The sequence below is a fragment of the Mobula hypostoma genome, chromosome 8 (genome assembly GCF_963921235.1).
Source record: "Mobula hypostoma chromosome 8, sMobHyp1.1, whole genome shotgun sequence".
NCBI lineage: Eukaryota > Metazoa > Chordata > Chondrichthyes > Myliobatiformes > Myliobatidae > Mobula > Mobula hypostoma.
In genome coordinates this window covers 40,354,532-40,369,430 of record NC_086104.1, presented here as the reverse complement: position 1 = coordinate 40,369,430, position 14,899 = coordinate 40,354,532, and the positions used below count along the sequence as shown (strand labels likewise).

General features: G+C 41.0%; 1 long non-coding RNA gene across 1 annotated transcript; it reads left to right on the top strand.

Moving 5' to 3' along the window:
* Positions 1-201: 201 nt before the first annotated feature.
* Positions 202-11,144, top strand: LOC134350097 (uncharacterized). The gene is made up of 3 exons (XR_010018811.1): positions 202-220; positions 7,562-7,639; positions 10,818-11,144. It is a non-coding gene; the product is annotated as an uncharacterized LOC134350097 (long non-coding RNA).
* The last annotated feature ends 3,755 nt before the right edge of the window (positions 11,145-14,899 follow it).

Sequence of the window (14,899 nt, the reverse complement as noted above, 5' to 3'; positions counted from 1 at the left end):
ATTGTAGTCTTTATTAAACAACGCCGTTGTCTGCTACTCTTGTTCGTTGGCAACCCTATCCCCCCCCCCCCCCGGTCGGCTGGTCCGCAAGAATATTGTCAATATTAAACCAGTCCGCAGTGCAAAAAAGGTTGGGGACCCCTGTTCTGGGAGGAGGACATAGAGGGAAATGGCGGAGGCCACTGCTGAGGAGTGATCAATTTGAGTCATAGGGAGGAAGGTGAGAAAGAATGATGAAAAAACATCAAGGATGGAACTGGGATTGAGGGGATGTGGTGAGAGATGTGTGGGGGGGGGGGAGGGTCGTGGCCAAAGGAAAGAGAAGGAGAAGAAAGTCATTAAGGGTCTTACAATCTGAGAGGTGATGTGGAGTGGGGGAGAAGGCAAAGGTTTCCATGTGCAAGTTTCTTGTTGGAAACACCGAAGACTGTTCCTTTTCTCTCCATACCACTGCTGGGCCTGGCCTGCTGGGTCTATCTTTGTTTGTGGAAAAACTTCTGGAAGACTATCTGTCAGGCAGGCTTAAATTATTATTTAGAACGGAATGGATTAATCAGCAACAGACAGCATGGATTTGTTAAGGAATAATAGTGTCTGAGCTGCTCTGACTGAACATTTTGGGATGATGACAAAGAAGTTAGATGAATATTATATATTTAATCGAGTATACTTTGATTTTGGCAAAGCGTTGGTGTGTGGAGTTTGAACGTGTATACACACACACACACACACACTCACACACATTGATGTATGTGATGTAAAACAAATGGAATGGAATTGAAAGAAAAGCGGAAATTAGATTTAAATTTGCCTCAATGGCAGGGAGCAAAAGGTTATTTGTGGCTAGGTTTTTGACATTGGAAAGCTGTATCTTGGTAGAGCTCAATACTTGTTTTTTTTGTCTTTTTATAAAACATAATCATTTGTGTTCCTTAAAGTTGTTATAACTGGGGGTGGTAGTGGGGATAAGCTCCCACCGCTTATTAAATGCTCCCAAAGGTTTGCATCTCAAAGAGCCTCTCTCTGGTAACCAAGTCCAGTTCCTCGCCCTCGTAGCAACGAAGGCCAGCAGAACCATTTCTACTAACAGAAGGACCAAAGATTACTGGCACCTTAAAACCAATTGCTTCAGGCAGATGGGTCTCATCAGCTGAGGCTGACAGCTCTTCTAGGGGAAGGAAAGCTTTGATCTCAGACCTCTGCTGCCATTCATGGGGACGGCTTCGAGAACAAAACACGAGGAAAAATCTGGAGCTGGAGTCCCTAAGGCAGCCCTACACTGAGTTGAACACTGACTGGCAACTCCTGCGACACTGCTGGTGCCAAACTGTCAGCCTTTGCCGTGATGGTGGGGTCTTGCTACATTGGCAAAAGCTTGCTTTCCATATTGTATTGCCCTGGCTGGTGAATCATGTAGACAACTTGGACACAACATCCATGGCTGACCCTGACCAACAGAGGGCCTCAAGAAATGATTTAGACTTAAGTTATTATGAAGTTCAAAGAAGAAAATTGTCAGTTGCTTGGAGTTAGCAACGTATTGGCTGCCTGGGCAGAAAGCGGCCAGTGGAATTTCGGAGTAACCGAGTCAGAGTCATACATTATGACTGTGGCTGTGGCAGCTATAGAGATTTCATCGATGCTATCTCATTTTAGTTCTCTCAACTCCCTGCTCAGACTAACTTCCTAATCCACGTTTCTGGGATGTAGAAGAAATTGTGGCACCCATAGGAAATTAAACATAGGGAGCAGGCACAACTTCCTTTCACCCTGCCCACCCCCACACGCGCACACACACAGAGTTGTAGCTGTGAGGCAGCAGCTCGTATCAGTTGTTGGAATCAGATCCACAGAACCCTGAAAGTTGTTGAATAGACCAATAAGGTGGGTTAAGACATTCCTGCATTTATTAATCAAAGTATATCATGTAAAAGCATGAAGGTTATTCTAGGGCTGTATAAAATTTCACTTAGTTTACAGTAATAAGTGCTTGAAAAGAGCATTGTAAGGGGCCTGAATGACTCCTCATCCACATCTACAGTGTTGAAACGTTTCGAGATGTTGGTCATGGCTAGAATCGACTCCTGTCTCAGTAAGGACCTGGACCCTCTGCAATTTGCCTATTGCCACAATGGGTCTACAGCAGACACGATCTCAATGGCTCTCCACACGGCCTTGGATCACCTGGACAATACAAGTACCTGTGCGAGGATGCTGCTCGTTGACTATAGCTCAATGTTCAACACCATCATTCCTACAGTCCTGATCAAAAAAGCTACAGAACCTGGACCTCTGTACCTCCCTCTGCAACTGGATCCTCAGCTTCCTAACTGGAAGACCACAATCTGTGCAGATTGGAAATAACATCACCTTACTGATGATCTACACTGGTCCACTGCTTTATTCTCTCTACACCCATGACTGTAAGGCTTGGCATAGCTCAAATGTCATCTATAAATTTGCTGATGATACATCCATTTTGACAGAATCTCAAATGGTGATGAGAGGGAAAACAGGAGAAAGATATACCAGCTAGTTGAGTAGTATCATAGCAACAACATTGCACTCAGCATTAGTAAGACCAAAGAGCTGATTGTGAACTTCAGAAAGGGTAGAAAGAGGGAACACAAACCAATCTTCACAGGGGGATCAGAAGTGGAGAGAGTGAGCAATTTCAAGTTCCTGGGTGTCAATATCTCTGATAACCTAACCTGGTCGCAAAATATTGATGCAGTTATAAAGAAGGTAAGATTGCAGCTATATTTTATTCGAAGTTTGAGGAGATTTGGCTTGTTACCTTAGACACTCAAAAACCTCTCCTGATGTACCACGGAGAGCATTCTGACTGGAGCATTCTGTCTGGTATGGGGGTCGGGCGGAGGGGGGGCTACTGCATAGGATTGAAGTAAGCTGCAGAAGGTTGTAAGATCAATCAGCCCCATCAAGGGTATTAGCCTGTGTACTATCCAAGACATCTTCAAGGAGAAGTACCTTAGGAAAGTGGCGTCCATCATTAAGGACCCCCACCATCCAGGATATTGTTACTGTCAGGTAGGAGGTAGAGTAGCCTGAAGACACACACTCAATGATTCATGAACAGTTTCTTCCCCTCTGCCATCTGATTTCTGAATAGATATTGAACCCATGAGCACTAGCTTTCTATTTATTTATTTATTTATTTCTGTTTTTGAACTACTTATTTTAACTTAACTATTTAATGTATATATATTTACTGTAATTTTTTTTCTATATTTACCATGTATTGCTGCCAGCAAGTTAGCACATTTCACAATATATACTGGTGATATTAAACCTGCTTCTGATTCTGATTCAAATGCTTACAGATATAATTGCAATAGTATGGCTATTGTAACAGGAAATATTTGAGAATGTTGCCAACACTTGGAAGTTTTGTTGGAAGATTTACCTGGCTGGGTTGTTTTCCTTAGGAAATGTGATATTTCATTGAAGTACATAGAAATATGAAGGTTGGGATAGAGTAGAAATGAAGGATGTTTCCTTAGCTAAACAAACAGTGATTAAAGAGCATGAATTTAAAGCTATTCCTTAACGTATTAGAGAAAAGATACAGTACCAAGAGTGTGGTTGTAATCTGAAACACACTCCCTGGAAGAACGGAAAGAAATACAAAACCCTCATTACATTTAAAAGTATTCTTGTCATACAGTTGTTCAAACTACAATATTTGAAGTATTGAGCCAAGACCCAGAGAAGGCTCAATAGCAATTTTTAACCAGCATGAGCCTCCTGTTTTTTCTTTATTTCATAAATATGTGCACAGCCCATGTCTAACTAAGAGAGCTTTTCAAAACTCAAAGGATTTGGTGGCTAATTAAGGTTCTGAAGCATTGAAAAAACATTATTACAGGTATATCATGACTGCTTACAGCCACTTTTGTTTACATCAATAAAGCTATGTCACTCATTTTTGGCATACTGTATAGGTTTAGCACATGTGTCCATAATAGTGTTTCTTTAAAAGTTTTGACAGGTAAGTAGTCTTTCTCATTTTTAAAAAATTTTAACTATAAGGCATCTGTCATCTGCAAATCAACATGTAGTTTCAATCTGTTGGTCTGAAGTTACTTGCTGAATATCAAGTTCCCTCACCTGAATAATTCACCAGGTGGTGCTATGCCTGAGCCTGAAAGATAATTAAAAAGAGACTAATTGTAGTTCCAAATTGGGAGTTTTTGGGAGGGGTGGCGAAGCAGTTCAATAGGAAAAGGCGGGAGAAAATCCATGTAGTTTTGCCCTTTGAATTATTTAATGACTCATACAACCTAATTCCTCTAGTCCAATGAATTAGTGTTAAATAAACCAAACAAATTCAACCCTTTGCACGCACAGATCTAAAGGACTTTTTCAAAGGGCAATGCACTGTGAAAATAAACAGTAAATTGCAATTGTCTGTTGCTAATTATTTGAGAAAAATGAGCTGCTTTGACATCAAAAGCAGCATCGCCGTTTTAAATTTATTATTTATTTCAGTAGGATAGTCTTCTAATCTAACCCAAATGAAGGCAGGTATTAAATCAGAAGAATGTGAAGAATGTATTTATGCATAATCAGCTTTGTACCTCAAAAGCCTGTCATCTCCACAGGAGGCTAAATCTAAAGCAGGGGGCATGGTGTCACTGTAAATCACGTTTATGCGACCCAATGCTTTAAAATTTTAAAAAACATGATGGATAGCAGCTTTTGAGTTTGCTCCAATCCTTTTTAACATTTTAGTAACCATGAAACTTGATCAGTGATGGCAGTCATTTTTATATGAACCTGACGTGTCTGCAATTTTTTAAAGGGTTACTTTCTGAAAATGGCAATAAATCTTTTTTTTGTTGTGGCAAATGTAATCTCTGTGATATACTCGGATTATGGTTAAATTACTGGACGAGTAGCCAGAGATCGGATCATTGGTACAGAACCATGAGTTCAAATCCTTCCACAATAGCTGGGAAATTTAAACTCAGGTAATTAAAGAAAATTGGAATTAAAAAGCTATCATCAGTGTCAGTGAGCATGAAACCACTGCTTGTCAAAAAATCCATCTGGTCTTGAGCATATATGATATGATAAGGAGGAGGAGAATTAGAGAAGGCAGGAGCTGGCAGTAGAGGGGGAAGGGAGGCACAGTAGCCGCAGGCCATACATTCAGGGAGCAATGAATGAGACACCCTTCAATTCACATGGTATGCTATCACTGTATAACATTACTGGATGCAGGCTCAGACCACACTATTAATTCTGGCACTCGAAGTCTTCTAAATATTCATGTTAGCTTCAGGATATATCAGGCAACAGCAATCTTCTGGTGTTTTATGGAGGGGACTGAGAGAGATGCTGGAGACCAGCAGTGACAGTTACCTTACGTTCTCAATGGATGAAAGGAAGTTGCTTAAGACTGCAAAATCAGAACCCGAATCAGGTTTATTGTCACTGACAGTTGTGTATTTTTAGTGGCAGCAGTACAGTGCAATGCATAAAAAAGTTCAAAGTTTAAAGTAAAATTTATTATCAGAATACATATATGTCACCACATACAATCCCGAGATTCACTTTCTGTGGGCATACTTAAATCCATGGAACAGTAACAGTAAACTGTAAACATCAGGAACCGCAAACTGTGCAAAGGTAGATATAAACAAATAGCAATAAATAACAAGCATGAAATAACAATATAACAGACTCTTTAAATGAGTGTAGCTGTCTCCTTTTGTTCAAGAGACTAATGGCTGAGTGGTAGCAACTGTTCTTGAACCTTGTGTGTGTCCTGAGACACCTGTACCTTCAACTTGATGGCAGCAGTGAGAAAAGAGCATGGCCTGGTTGGTGAGGATCTTTGATGAAGGATGCTGCTTTTCTACAGCAACATTTCATGTAGATTTGCTCAATGGTTGAGAGGGTTTTACCCATGATGTACTAGGCCAAATTGACTACCTTTTGTGGGATTTTCCACTCAAAGGCATTGGTGTTCCCATACCTGGCCGCAATGCAGCCAGTCAGCATGCTTAAAAATGCTGTAAGTTACAATAAGAAATATATACAAAATAGATAAGTAGAGCGAAATAGTGAAGGCATGTCCTGGTTGATGAGGACCCTTAATAATGGATGCCACCTTCCATTACCTTTTGAAGATGTTTTCAATGATGTAGAGGCCATGATGAAGTTGGTTGAGTTTGCAACTCTGCAGCCTTTTTCTGATCCTGTGCTTTCGCGCCTCCATTCCAGCCAGAATGTGCTTCACAGAACATCTGTAGACATTTGCTGGAGTCTTTTATGACGCGCCACATCTCCCTAAACTCCTAACAAAATATATCCATTGTGTGCTTCTTGGTAATTGTATCAATATGTTGGGCACAGAATAGATCTTCAGAGATGTGGATACACAGGAACTTGAAACTGCTCACCCTTTCCACTGCTGACCCCTTGATGAGGACTGGTGTGTGTTCTCCTGACTTCCCCTTCCTGAAGTCCACAATCAGTTCCTTGGTCTTACTGATATTGAGTGCAATATTCTTGTTGTGATACCACTCAACCAGTCCATCTGTCTCACTCTCATACACCTTCTTGTCACCATCTGAGATTCTGTCAACAACGGTTGTGTCATTTGCAAATTTACAGATGGCGGGCGTTGGAACTGTGCCTAGCCATGCAGTCAGGAGTGTAGAGAGAGTAGAGCAGCCGGCTAAGCAGGTATCCTTGAGGGGCACCTGTGTTAATCGTCAGCGAAGAGGAGAAGTTATTTCTGATCCGCACTGACTGTAGACTCCCGATGGGGAAGTCAAGGAACCAGTTGCATTGTGAGATACAGAAGACTGGGTTTTGAAGTTTGTTGATTTCTACCGAGGGGATAATGATGTTGAACACTGTAGTCAATAAGCAGCAGCCAGAAGTAGCTATAGCTGTTGTCCAGGTGGTCCAAGGTCAAATGAAGTGCCAATGAGATTTCATCTGCTGTAGACTCATAGTGGCGCTAGACAAATTACAGCAGGTCCAAGCCCTTGCTGCCTGGTCAGTCACTAATAGTGAAAGGTTAAAAATAAGATCCAATGGGTAGTTACGCTATCAGTGCGCTGAATTCTCTATCAGAAGTCTTGGTGGTGCCAGACCCTAAAACTAAAGCAAAAAGACATCAGAACTCCACTTAAGACCATATTGTGTATTTGTGCAGGCAAGCCCTAGACTTTCAGTGGAATTTCACACAAGTAACTTCAAACAATGGGGCTTGTATATTCTTTTGTGCTGTTGACTGAAAATAAACAGAGATAGGACCTTCAACAGAACATGCTTTACCGAAGGCAGTAACTCAAACTAAACATTCATGTCTGGCACCACAGTGTACCAAAGTCATTTCACGTGTACATACAGTGTATGGCAGTTACCAGACCAGTAATTCAGGGATCTGAAATTAGAAATCCTGAGACCCAAATTCACATCACAACCATGACAACTCTAGAGTTAAATATTTAATAATTTGGGATTTGGGAAACAAAGCTTTCTAACAAAATTCTTCTTGTTCACTAATTCACTTCTGAAGAAGTCTGCCACCCATGACTCAAGATCCACCATGCCAGTGAAATAGGCCAACAGATCGCTCAGTAATACCAGGAATGAGGTGAGCAGTCAGGGCCTGTCTTTGTGCTGTATGTTTATATGATTTTGTGAGAAGCGGAGAATGAACCATTCACAGCTTATGTGATCCTCACATTTCACATGTGTTAGTCTAAACTTTGCAACAGACTTCACTCGAGGTTGAAAACACTGATATCATAAGTTGCAGCACATGTTTATCATTGCCTTCCAATTTTAAACAAGGAGGTCATGGGTTTAGAAAGATGTTTGAAGCCATAATATTTGCTGTGTCACTGTGGGAACTATAAAGAATGTACAAGGAGTACACTAAAGATTAGGGAGAATAGCTGAAGAGGGATTGCAGGCAGAACTCAGCCACAGCTTTGTCACTTCATTTCAGTTTTGACCAATCTGTCGCAATAATTGGCCATGCACATGGCATCATAAATACACAGGCCATTTCAAATTTAAATTCCATTTCCACTGTGTGAGCCCTTTCCCACCCAGGCATTTCAGGAATTTCAGGAATTTACAATATTTGCAATGGGAATTCACAGCATGTTTTCTTTTTTGCTGTTTTGGATGTTAAGATAAGTGTAATTCTTTGGAATGTTGTCTGTATTAATCTGGTTTTCATTTAGCAGTTGCCCATGAGTGATGAGATCAGGAACAAAATATTTCAGTACAAGTCACTCGCAGTCAATCATAATTCATTTGGAAAATCAAATCTGTTACAGTTGATTTCACAAAACAACTCATTGAAAAAACATGAAATGAATGACCATGCAATGTACATTAGTGAATGTCAGCAAAACTGCTAGTAGGAAATTTCATTGTGAAATATTTATGATGTACATTAATTTTTTTATCACTCATTCCAATAAAGGCTGCCAATGTAAACGATAAAGCAGAGGTTCCCAAACTTTTTTAATGCCATGGACCTTTACCATTATCTGAGGAATCCATGGACTCCAGGTTTGGAACCCCTGTTATACAGCCTTTATGCTCAACTCTGATAAGCCACAGTTACAATGCCACTTTTCTTCTGACAATATGCCTGTCTCCTTGTAGTACTGCTTATTAAAAACTCTGTAAGTAAATTCCATGGGTAGTCACTAAATTTGATTTTATTGTTAGATGATGAAAATAAACCCAGAAGAAAGTAAGTCACATTCATTACCAGCATGTAGGTTGCATTACAAAAAAGCATAGCAGCACCTCTGCTTTCTTAGCAGTTTGCCAAGGAGGTACAGGAGCCTCAGGACCCACACCACCAGGTTCAGGAACAGTTATTACCCCTCAACCATCAGGATTTTGAACCAGAGGGCGTATCTTCGTTGAGATAACTTCTTCATTGAGATTGGGATAATTTCACGGACCCCTTCACTGCTCCCACAACCTATATGGACACTTTCTAGGATTGTTCATCCCATTTCTTGATATTTATTGCTTATTTATTTATTGTTATTATTATTTCTTTTTTCATCTTTCTTTTAGTTCTTGCACAGCTTGTTGTCTTTTGCACGTTGGTTGCTCGTCTGTCCTGTTGGGTGTGGTCTTTCATTGATTCTATTGTGTTTTTTGTATTTACTATGAATGTCCACAAGAAAGCTTATTCAGAGAGGGCAAAATTGGAAGATGACTCTGTTCAAATGATCATGCAGTCAGTCATAAAACATCTGAACATGCCCTTTGGCACATTGAGTCTGCACCGGCCATAAAGCCCCCATTTTCACTCATCCTGCATACTCCCACTTGACTTCCTACCACTAGTTGTCACACTTGAGGCTACTTACCACAGCTCAGTAATCTACCTCGAGGAACAAACGGAAGCATCCACACATAGTAATAGGAAGAACATACAAACTCTACACACAGCAGCAGAGATCAGGTCCGAATCTGGTGGGCTGGAACTGTGCAGTAGCAACTTTAGTTAGGGGTGCCACTGTATGACTCCAACGTGCTGCATGTACACCAAGAAAGAAAATTACAGAGTACATCATTTGTTGATAATATTTTTGTTATTCTGAGCGTTTTGTTTTATATACAGATAATGATTAAATCATATACAGTAAATGCTTACCTCACTGTTGATTTGGTTTCTAATAAGTTGAAATACACTTTACGGGTGACCCTTGTGTTAGTGGGGGTTGCATTCTTAGAAAATGGTCTGTTTAGCAATTTTCTGTAATGCAAAGTCTATAATCTGTGCATGCATCAAGAAATGCAAGTTGAAAGATATGTTTTGTGATTATTTATTTACTTCTTTCACATAAGTAAACACAAGAATGAATTTTATTTTACTTCTTGAGTTTTTGGGTAGAGAATTCTGAAATCCTTGCCCAAATGGTCATATAGCAAGGGTCACCAGTATCTGTAAATCAATGGATTCTGGAAACAAAATGCTTGCCTCTTTGGAGAACGGTGCTGTGTTTAATTCAACATAGATGGCATTCCACTCATATTAACCAAACTCTTTGATACTATTTATAGTTATTTATAAGCAGGGATTCATTGATCAATCAATGGAGTAATATCAGTTGAAGTCAAAATTAGTTAATAATCTGTATGAAATTGCACAATACCATTTCTTGCACAAATAGCACAACAAGTCATTACATATATTCTGTAAGTTTACTTAGCTCTTTTCTCAGTGGCTCAGTGTCCGAATGATGCTGGCAGGTCACAGATTTGATTGACTGCTTTGATTATGAGCAATTTTACACCAAATCAGGACACCACAGGTAAATGTTGTGTTATCTCAAAAGGCCGTTCTTATTAAGTGTTTCTAGGACATTATGAGTCTTCCTATAGATGCTGCTTGGCCTGCTGCGTTCACCAGCAACTTTGATGTATGTTGTTGGATTAATTTTTCACCCACTTTGTTTAAATTTGCAGAGAAAAAAAGAGTAGGCTTTAAAAGAAGAATCCAAAATAATGCTATTGGATGGCTGAGTTTGAATGTGCAATTGACATAGCAATTGAACAGTGTAAACCTTAGAATCGAATTTCCACTTTAACATTAAGAAGCTCTTAAGAAGACACAATTAGTCAATAAGCAGGTTTAATTTAGACATGTCTGTATAATAGCTGATGTTGGACGGAATCCTGGAATGTAATTTTCATTTAGTTGCTGCATCAAAGTTTGACTTCAAAGTAAGTGTGACGAAAGAGGGTTACAAAAGTACACATAGACTAAGATGTTAACTGTCCTGTGCTAGCACCAGTGGGATCAACAGTTGATCTGCCACCTGTCTTCAGGAGAGAGAGATAAGTAAGACAATGGAGCAGCATTTGGAAATGTTAATGAAGAGACGAGAGAGTTTAATGGAAGGAGACACCGGTCTGAGTATTGTCAAGACCGGCTCCTTTTGAACCCTGAACTGTTTGAAGTGTGATGGACAGGCGATACCCCAGCAGGGGGATAAAAAGGGGCAGGTTCGCTAAGACATGACACACGACACCACGAGGTAACGAGACCCTGGAAGCGGTGCGCCCCCACAAGTCGGTGGGAGTTTTGGAGGTCTGGTTGCGGGACCAGCCATAGACGCACAGGGTGGAAAGATATGGTCGGCGGGAACCTGGTGTGTGTCTGCCCTTGTCTGGGTGCCAGGTTCACCGCTGAAGAACGATCGTGTCTGGAACGGAAGGGGCCACAGTCGGTGACCTCGGAAGACATTACAAAGGGCTCACCCGAAAGCTGACTGCGAGGAATATCGAAGGTCTGTTTGGAATCTGATTTGAATATTCATTCGTTCTCTCTCTCTCTCTCTCCAACGGCACGACGGTGATTACTGCGAACTGAACTAAACTGAACTCTGTCACTTGTGATTGAACATTTTACCCCTAGACTGCGATAGAGCTGATTGACCCTATTATCCTAGTGTATCCACATGTGTGTTTATTCATTGCTAACCTGTTGCATTTATATCCTTACTATTAGAGTACTGTGTTGCTTATTTCTTTAATAAAACTTTCTTAGTTCCAGTAATCCAGACTCCAACTGAGTGGTCCATTTCTGCTGGTTTGGCAACCCAGTTACGGGGTACGTAACATAAGTTTATTTTGAAAGTGCGTATATGTTGCCATATACAATGCTGACATTTGTTTTCTTGCAACCATACTCAATAAATCTATAGAATAATAACCCTAGTAGAATCAGTGAAAGATCTCACCAACTTGGGCACTCAACCAGTGTGCAAAAGACAACAGACAGTGCAAGTACCAAAAGAACAATAAATAAATAAATAAGCAATGAATATGGAGAACATCAAATGAAGAGACCTTGAAAGTGAGTCCATTGGTCGTGGGAACATTTCAATGATGAGGCAAATGAAGTTGAGTGAAATTATCCTCTCTGGCTGAAGACCCTGATGGTTGAGGGGTAATAACTATTCCTGAACCTGGTGGTGTGAGTAATGGGGCGCCTGTATTTTCTTCCTGATGCCAGCAGTGAGAAGGGAGTGTGTCCTGGTGGATGGATGCAGCTTTCCTCCGATAGTCTTTCATGTACAACATTTGTAGATGTGCTTAATGATGGAGTGGGCTTTACCTGTTATGGACTGGGGTGTATCCACTACTTTTAGTAGAATTTTCCATTCAAAGATAATGGTGTTTCCATACCAAGTTGTGATGCAGCCAGTCGATATACTCTCCACTATCCATCTAGTTTTAGAAGTAATACTGAATCTTTGCAAACTCCTGAGGAAGTAGAGGTGCTGCTGTGTTTTGTTTGTAATTGTACTGTAAGCTTTATCTTTATTTAAGGATGTATGAAGTCCATGTTTTCAGAATGATATATTCTGCAGTTTGCTTATGCGTTTCTATTTTTCTACAGTATATCCATTGGTGGAATCCTGCTTGTCTCTTGAAAATATCACCAAGATTTGATCTTAGTGGAAATCATGCCAAATAGACTTTTTCTCGGGGTGTGCATGGAATGGGCTGCCGGCGATGGTGGTGGAGGCAGATATGATAGGGTCTTTTAAGTGACTCCTGGATAGGTATATGGAGCTTAGAAAAATAGAGGGCTATGGGTAACCCTAGGTAATTTCTAAAGTAAATACATGTTCAGCACAGCATTGTGGGCAAAAGGGCCTGTATTGTGCTATAGGTTTTCTATTTTTTCTATGTTTTTTCTACTCATTGGGTCATAGAATAATACAGCACAGCCATAGGCCAATTGGCCAAACTTGTCCTTGCAGACCAAGATGGTCATCTACACTAGTTACATTTGACTGCATTTGGCCCATATCCTTCTCACAATTTCCTATCCACATACCAGTGCAAATGACTTTTAAATACAATTGTGTGTGATCAGGAAAATCATTATTTATTTTCCAAGCCATGATAAATGTTGAAGTATTATAAAATGAAATGCAGAGAAACTGAGGCTTTGGAGCACTAAATTTCCCATACATATCTGTTTCTGCCCTCTTCTCTTCCTGGCTACACATGTACTACCCAGTTCTCTTCTTCCTCCGAATGCCTTGGCTGGATTATAATTAAAGCTTCGTGTATTATTTCAGATACCCCAGAACTTCTTATTTCCTGCAGCTTTTCTTCCTTTTTGACATTGTGCTTCTTATCATCCTTTTGAGAAGCTGTGCAATTTCTCATTACAAATTCAAGATTCAAGATTGTTTATTGCCACTCTTCAGTACAGGTACACAAATGTAAAGGGGAACAAAATGACAGTTACTCCAGATCTGATACAGCATTAAAAAAAACCAAAAACTATAAATACAGATGATCTGCTTATATACACAGACTGATAGGACAAAAGCTACATATTGCACTTTACAATTTCTAAGGAGACGAGAGGCAAGCAGGGGCAGTCGGGACATTCTGCAAGCCACAGTTCCCAAGGAGGTATTGGATTGTGCATAATTAGGTAATTGGCTAGGGCCAATGAAAAGAATTTAGGTTTAAGTGGAGTGGCCATTGTGTGAATGGGACACTGTTAGAGTGGAGAGTTCAGGCTTTGGCAAGGAGAGGTGAAGGCTGTAGGTAGATTTTTTCATTTAATTTTTCTTTCTTTCTTATTGCATGGTTAGAGCAGTGTAGATGCCAAACTGGATAGTGGAATGTTCCTCTTGTGTGATGTGAGAAGGCAGTGAGACCCCCAGTGTCCCTGATGATTGTAACTGCAAGAAGTGCATCCGACTACAGATTCTCCCAGACCGTGTTAAGGAACTGGAGCGGGAACTCGATAAACTCCAGACCATCCAGGAGGCTGAGGGCTGACTGACAGAACAAAAAGGCCTAAGTGCAGGACACAGGTAACTGGGTGACCATCAGGAGGGGAAAGGGGAAAGTGAAGAGTACCCCTGTAGTCATTCCCTCACAACAGCTATAATGTTTGGATACTGTGGAGGAGAATCATCTATTGGAGGGCAGTCACATTAGTCAGGACTCTGGCACTGAGGGTCAAAAGGGAAGTGCGGGAGAAGAAGCAAGCTGTAGTGATAGGGGATCATTGCTCAGGGGAACAGACAGGAAGTTTTGTGGACGACAGTATAATTGACAGATGTTGCCAGGGTAAGGGATATTTCCTTGGGTAGCATAATGGTTCGTATAATGCTTTACAGTACAAGTCACCCAGCTTTAATTCCCGCTGCTGCCCCCGGAAGGAGTTTGTATGTTCTCCCCATGACTTCAAAGTTTCCTCTGGGTGCTCTGGTTTCCTCCCACAATCCAAAGATGTACCAGAGCTCATGATCCACGCTAGTACTAATGACATGGGTAGGAAGGATGAAGAGGTCCAGCAAAGCGAATTCAGGGAGTTAGATGCTAAATTGAAGGACAGGACTGCCAGGGCTGTGATCTCAGGACTGCTACCTGTGCCACGTGCTGGTGAGGCAGAAAGAGGAAGATCAAACAGTTTAACATGTGGCTAAGGAGATGGTACAGAAGGGAGGGCTTCATATTTTTGGATCACTGGGCTCTCTTCTAGGGAAGGTGGGACCTGTATCGAAGGGACAGTTTGCACCTGCACTGTAGGGGGACAAATATCCCAGCGGGAAAGATATCGCTGCATGGGTGGTGGGTGATGTACAGTTCAAACTAGAGTTACAGGGAGATGGAAACCAGAGCAGATGGTGCAGCGTTTGTGGGGATGGATGTTGTTACGCCAGCATACAAAGTCAGGAGAAAAAGGTTAAACCTGGAGGGTCTAATGTTGAGCATATTTCAGTCCAAAAGGTATTGCAGGAAATATGGATGAGCTTGGGGCATGGATCAGCATGTAGAATTATGACATTGCTGCCATTAATGAGACTTGGTTGCAGGAGGAGTAGGACTG